Below are 7,007 nucleotides of genomic sequence, written 5' to 3' on the forward strand. Positions count from 1 at the left end.
CTGCTCGTGGAGCTTATTAGAAACATGCAGAGGCTTTTTAGGTCGGGTACAATCACTTCTATCTGAACCACTTCTCTTGCCCGCTTCCATCGCTGCAACACCTGTTGACCTGATAACTGCTCTCATATCTGACAAACTGAGGGGCGTCCAAAAAGGCCGTGTGGGGGGGTGTCTTAAAAGCGCCTACCTTCTCTGGTCCAAACAAATCCAGAGCATTCAGGAGCAGAATCTAAAGTTAGAAGGAGGACATACTGGCTGCTGCATTGTTGTCAGAGAAGCCAGCACTTCAACATAGCATGTTTCCTTAATGATCAGAGAGTAAGATACCTTTATCATCTCACTCTCTACACAGCTCACTGATTGGACTTTTAACGTCTGATCATATAGTAAGGTCATTTTAGGATTAGGTCATGTCAATGACACCTGGATGACATTTGAAAGTATTGAGTGTCACAGGCAGACGTGCAGCTTCACCTTGATCTGGGTCAGGATTATATTAAGTATTTAAGTGTTTAAAGAAAGGAGGGCAGATTTGATTGATGCTCATTTCAAAGTACACGACCTGCAGAGTTTGTCTCCCACCTGTTACAGTCAAGAGCAGCGAGCGTGACTCAGACACGTTCAGGCTTCATACAACACCTACATGATGCTCAGAGTGGAAGAGAAGAGGGAGTCCCCCTCTCCCCTCCCCCCCCCCCCCCCCCCCCCCCCCCCCGTGCAGAGGGCAGATTGACACGAGGACGCAGAGGAGAGCGTGCACAGGCGGGATTACAGCGAGCGAGCGCTGCAGAGGACAGAGACGGATTAAAGAAAAGAAATAACAGAGATGAAAGAATGAAGAACAAACTCCAAGAAGGAAGTTTAAAGAAAGGATCAGAGAGAAGCTGAGGATGTGAGACCTCTGAGGCGGGCTGTGAAGAGGTCGTTCAGCGGGTGAGTGTCACGAATCATCTAAAAGAAAACCTCATTTATCAGTCAACGTTTTACTTGTTGAATTCTGTCCAGGTGTCACACTCAGACATTAAAATAAGTTCTGTAAGCAGCTTTCTAACTGATCATTTGGTTGATTTGTACGGTGGCCTGGAGGTGTTTCTTCATCCTTTATCATTGTGACTTTTTGCTTCAAGTAGTGGCTCTTGTGCTCGTGTTCTCGCACCTATCAGGGTGTGGTGGCTCTCAGTTTAAGGTGGTCAGGTGATTTGACTCCAGACACAAAAAACTGAAACTTTACAGTCGCAGCCCGGGTGAGTCTGCAGACAGAAAGAGGGTCTCTCTCTGTCTCTCTCTGTCTCTCTCTCTCTCTGTCTCTCTCTGTCTCTCTCTGTCTCTCTGTCTCTCTGTCTCTCTGTCTCTCTGTCTCTCTCTCTCTCTCTGTCTCTCTCTCTCTCTCTGTCCTCTCTGTCTCTCTCTCTGTCTCTCTCTGTCTCTCTGTCTCTCTCTCTCTCTCTGTCTCTCTCTCTGTCTCTCTCTCTCTCTCTGTCTCTCTCTCTCTGTCTCTCTCTCTGTCTCTCTCTGTCTCTCTGTCTCTCTGTCTCTCTCTCTCTCTCTGTCTCTCTCTCTCTGTCTCTCTGTCTCTCTGTCTCTCTCTCTCTCTCTGTCTCTCTCTGTCTCTCTCTGTCTCTCTCTCTGTCTCTCTCTGTCTCTCTCTGTCTCTCTCTCTGTCTCTCCCTGTCTCTCTGTCTGTCTCTCTCTGTCTCTCTGTCTCTCTGTCTCTCTCTCTCTCTCTGTCTCTCTCTGTCTCTCTGTCTCTCTGTCTCTCTGTCTCTCTCTCTCTCTCTGTCCTCTCTCTCTCTCTCTGTCTCTCTGTCTCTCTCTCTGTCTCTCTCTGTCTCTCTGTCTCTCTCTCTCTCTCTGTCTCTCTCTCTGTCTCTCTCTCTCTCTCTGTCTCTCTCTCTCTGTCTCTCTCTCTGTCTCTCTCTGTCTCTCTGTCTCTCTGTCTCTCTCTCTCTCTCTGTCTCTCTCTCTCTGTCTCTCTGTCTCTCTCTCTCTCTCTGTCTCTCTCTCTGTCTCTCTCTGTCTCTCTCTCTGTCTCTCTCTGTCTCTCTCTGTCTCTCTCTCTGTCTCTCCCTGTCTCTCTGTCTGTCTCTCTCTGTCTCTCTGTCTCTCTGTCTCTCTCTCTCTCTCTCTGTCTCTCTCTCTCTGTCTCTCTGTCTCTCTCTCTCTCTCTGTCTCTCTCTGTCTCTCTCTGTCTCTCTGTCTCTCTCTGACTCGTGTTGTAACAGCACTTAGTACTTCATACTGGGGTCGCTGTTCCTGAAGACATTTTAGAGAAGTAAAGCAGGATTAAGTCCAAATCCTCTTAAATCAATCGTCCACTGAAACACAGACAGCTGATGACAGCTGATGACAGCGTCTTAGAGTGCGCTTAGACTAAAGCCACCCCCCCCCCCCCCCCCCACACCCTCGCTGCCCGTCAGTTACCCGCCGTTATCACCTTCATAAATCTGTCTGTCTGTCCCCTCAGTGGTTCAAACTCCTCCACCATGGACGTCTGACCTTTGGAAGCAGGACCAAGTCCAGCTTCCCGCCCAGGCTCCATTCTGGTGATCACTGTTGACATGGGAACAAGGAAGTCACACAGGTGAGGGATCTGACCTGGACTTCATATCCGAGTCCGAGTCCCTGAGGGTCCAGAGAGAATTACAAAATCACAAAAAGGCTCACAGTGGTTTCACACAAGGAAGTTTCTTCTGATCCGCCTACTTTCTGAACGGTCTTCTGGGATCTCTGTGAGCTGAGACACCACAAAGCACACATCTGGTTATAACATGTTCTCACTTCCTGGTTACCCTGAGTCAGTCTGGGTGAGTCGGGTCCAGCTCTGGATGTTTACCTGCAACAGGTAATCCTCCAGGTGAAGACAGAGAGGAGAGTTTCAAACCCCAAACTCGTGTTTAAGGTTCCACGACAACAATTTAAAGGAGCAGTATGTAACTCTGACCCCTAGTGTTTAAAATGGGTACTGCAGTCTAAATTCTAAACATCATAGAGAGCGGCTTTTTAGGTCGGGTACAATCACTTCTATCTGAACCACTTCTCTTGACCGCTTCCATCGCTACAACACCTGTTGACCTGATAACTGCTCTCATATCTGACAAACCGAGGGAGTCCAAAACGGCCGTGTGGAGGGGATCTTAAAAGCGATTTGTGTAAACGTGACCTCGATTTATTGGTCGTCCATGTAATGTCGACATTTCTTTGACGGAATTGGTGAGTCCTAACCTGCACCCCCCCGCCCCCCTGTTCACAGGTACAGCATTGTGTCAGACATTCTACCAGAAGAGGAGCGTCAGAAGATCTTCGGTTCAGGACTCTGTAACGGACACGCCTCCTCTCCTCTCCGACTTCGCTCCACCTCGCCTGCCGCGCCTGCCACCAGGGACGAGGAGGGATGAACAACGGGAAGATCCTGACCCGAGGCTCCAGCCAGCTCCGGAGCCGCTTTGTCAAGAAGAACGGACAGTGTAATGTTTTATTCACCAACATGGCGGAAAAGAGGCAGCGTTACCTGGCCGACATCTTCACCACCTGCGTGGACATACGCTGGAGATACCTGCTGCTCCTCTTCTGCTGCAGCTTCCTGCTCTCATGGCTCTTTTTCGGGATCATCTTCTACACCGTGTCTCTGGCACACGGGGACTTTGAGAGGAGTGCTGTGGGGAAGGGGGACGGGGGGGCTGTAGGGGGGCTGCATGGACCAGCGGGGGGGCAGACTCAGAGGATGCCCTGCGTACTCCACGTTCAGGGTTTCGTTGGAGCCCTCCTGTTCTCCATGGAGACCCAGACCACCATCGGGTATGGATGGCGCTGTGTGACTGAGGAGTGTCCTGTCGCCATAGTAACTGTGGTGATTCAGTCCATCGTAGGCTGTATCATCGACTCGTTCATGATCGGGACCATCATGGCCAAGATGGCCCGGCCTAAGAAGAGGAACCAGACCCTGGTGTTTTCTAAAAATGCCGTCATCGCCCTGCGTGACGGGAAGCTGTGCCTCATGTGGCGGGTTGGGAACCTGCGGCGGAGCCACATCGTGGAGGCTCACGTCCGGGCGCAGCTCATACGCTCGTACGTCACAGCGGAGGGCGAGTTCATCCCTCTGGAGCAGACGGATCTGAACGTGGGCTACGACGAGGGCACAGACAGACTGTTCCTCGTGTCTCCTCTGGTCATAGTCCACGAGATAGACCGGGACAGCCCCCTTTACTCCTTAAGCAGGGCGGACTTAGAGACCGACCACTTTGAGATCGTGGTCATCCTGGAGGGGATGGTGGAGGCCACGGCCATGACCACGCAGTTCCGTAGCTCCTACATCGCCCGGGAGATCCTGTGGGGTCACCGCTTTGAGCCGGTGATCTATGAGGACCGAGACTGCTACAAGGTGGACTACGCCCGCTTCCACAAGACCTACGAGGTGCCGTCCACCACGCAGCTCAGCGCCAGAGAGCTGGACGAGGCTGCAGGCCACGCCTCCTCTGCTGCAGGCCACGCCTCCTCTGCTGCTGTTAGCCACGCCTCCTCTGTGTGTAAAACCACAGAGGACCTGATCCCCCGGTCTGTGAGCACCTTCTGCTACGAGAATGAGGCGGTTCTGAGCTGTGAGGAGGAGGACGACGTGTTCACCTCCTCGCACGCCGGAGGGACGGAGTGGAGCGAGGAGCGCAGGACTTCAGTTGACTTCCAGAACATGTTCCAGGACGCTGCCGCCACCGTGACCTCCGGAGGTCACAGCATCATGTGTGTGCTGGACATGGACAATAACCAGATGCAGTTTGACATCCTGCAGACCAGCATCCCTCTGGATCCAGTGAGCTATAAGAGCGAGGGGGAGATGGAGAGAGTCCAGTGAAGGGGGGGGGGGGGGGGGGGGCAGCTGAATCAGGGACTTTGTTTACATGCTCACCATATTCCTGTATTCATCAATGATGACAATGTTCTGATTGCGTAGGAGTCATGTAAACACCTTATTCCAATTGTCATAACCCAATTATTAAAAACCTGAATAAGACCCCTAGCATAACACGAAAACTGGGTCATGTAAAGGCGTTAGTCTGAATCCTGAACATGCTACTTCAAGGATTTGTTTACTTCTGTGCATGTTCAACATGACGAGAAACACACAAAAGACCCCTTACAGTGTAGGGGCGAGGAGGAGACAAATTTACTACTACTCGCTCCCAGCGGTCCTGGCTGTGAGTCTCTGCAGGGCTGTGGTTGGTATCCATTGCGTAACGTGTCTGTTTACCATTTCCTCGCATTCGCGTTGGCCACGGCTGAGGAGGTGAATGAGAACGAGTGTTCCAATCACACTTTGATGGAGAATAAGAATATTACACAGTATAACGCGAAAGCAAGCATCTTACAGTGCGCGCAAAAAGAACACCCCTAGATGACGTCTTGTCCTGACACTACTAATACGGTTTATTCTGATTAACATGTAAACAGGAACATTCCAGTAGCTCAGCACTCTGCGGAGTATTTTTCTGAATATTGCCTTAACCAAAATATGGACCTCAATAGGAAAACGGTGTGCATGTAAACGTAGTCAGTGACATGAAGACGTTTACTCTGGACTCTCATTTCAACCCTCTTTGCCTTTTTCCTCTCAATGAGATGAGAACATGAGGAGGATTCTCTCTGAATGACTTCATGCAGCTGCAGAAACACCGGAGACGTTCTGACTTTAAAGCAGCTCACCTGAAGGGCTAGATTAGTGCAGGTGTGAAAACATCTTCAGACTCATGACTTCATGAACACAGGACGTCCCAGCTGGAGACAGAGTCCATGAAGCTGATTCAGGGTTTACAACATATTGACACATTGCATTGTAAAAATATTTTCTGTTTTTTCTAGAGCCCAACCGATTAATCGTCCAGCAGTGAGGAACGTCTGCGCTGGATTTTTCTGTGCAGTTAACTGACACGACTAGTGCGCTGCTGCGATGTGGTTCACCTGAACTGAAAACGCTCTTTGATACAGTAACTGTTAGCATTCTGATTTATTACGACCTCGTGTTAGAATGAAGGCTGTCAAACGATTCCGATGTTTTAATCGATAAGATGAGAAAACAGCAGAATAAAACTTTTCTTTCTTTAAGATGGGCGATAATGAACGAGCAAACAAAGACGGTGAAGTAACTCAAATACTTCATATTGAGTAATTTAACCTTTAAAGGTCATATATCCTCCTCCTCCTAACCCTAACCCTGACCCTGTATTTGATCATGTCTATAAACCCCTCTATTTCAGCCCTGCTCAGAACAGGCTGTTTCTGTGTCTGTACCTTTAAATATGTAAATGAGCTGTGTCTGACCACGCCCCCTCTTTGGAAGGGCTTGGGTGTACTCAATCTTTCTCGCTCCATGTCCTATTGTTTACGGTGAGAAGGCAGACTCAGAGGGCAGAACAAACACCTAGCTGTGGGAGTGTCACCCACCTGGGGGAGGGGCTACTGCCCTTTGTGATGTCATGAAGGGAACATCTCCAAACGGGCTGTTTGAGCACACATTTTCTGAAAAGTGGAGCAGGTAAAAGATGGAGAGGATGGATTTTTTTCATCATTGGGGGGTTTGTAGACGGACTAGAGACACATGTTAGTGTTAGAGGAACATGGGGAAGAGGATTTTAAATATGAGACCTTTAAAATCTGGATCGATCTCGAGCACAGCTCAGGAAGAAGACGACTGTAAATATGATTTACTTCCTGCTCTGTGTTAACATGATGTTTTTTTTTTGCTTTAAGATGACTCAAACTGTAAACATGATAACATTCTCCCAGAGCTGGAGAGACTTCAGTACTAAGCACTTTATTCCTTCCTTCTCCAATCGTTTACTGTTGCAAATAAATATATTTATTACATGTTGTCTCTCTTTTATCTCGTGGTCAAAGAGGTAAGGGTGGCGTCCCGCAGGGCGGTCTCCAGGATCAATCTGGAATCATTAAAGGAACAGAAGGAGGCCATCAGATTGCACAAAGACATTAGGACGTCACCACGTGCAGTCCAACGATGT

At 49.4% G+C, this 7,007-nt stretch overlaps 1 pseudogene; it reads left to right on the forward strand.

Moving 5' to 3' along the window:
• Positions 1-729: 729 nt before the first annotated feature.
• LOC109975470 (ATP-sensitive inward rectifier potassium channel 12-like) overlaps positions 730-7,007 on the forward strand; it is a 7,838-nt pseudogene continuing 1,560 nt past the window's right edge.

This window comes from Labrus bergylta, chromosome 16 (assembly GCF_963930695.1).
Source record: "Labrus bergylta chromosome 16, fLabBer1.1, whole genome shotgun sequence".
NCBI classification, from domain to species: Eukaryota; Metazoa; Chordata; class Actinopteri; order Labriformes; family Labridae; genus Labrus; species Labrus bergylta.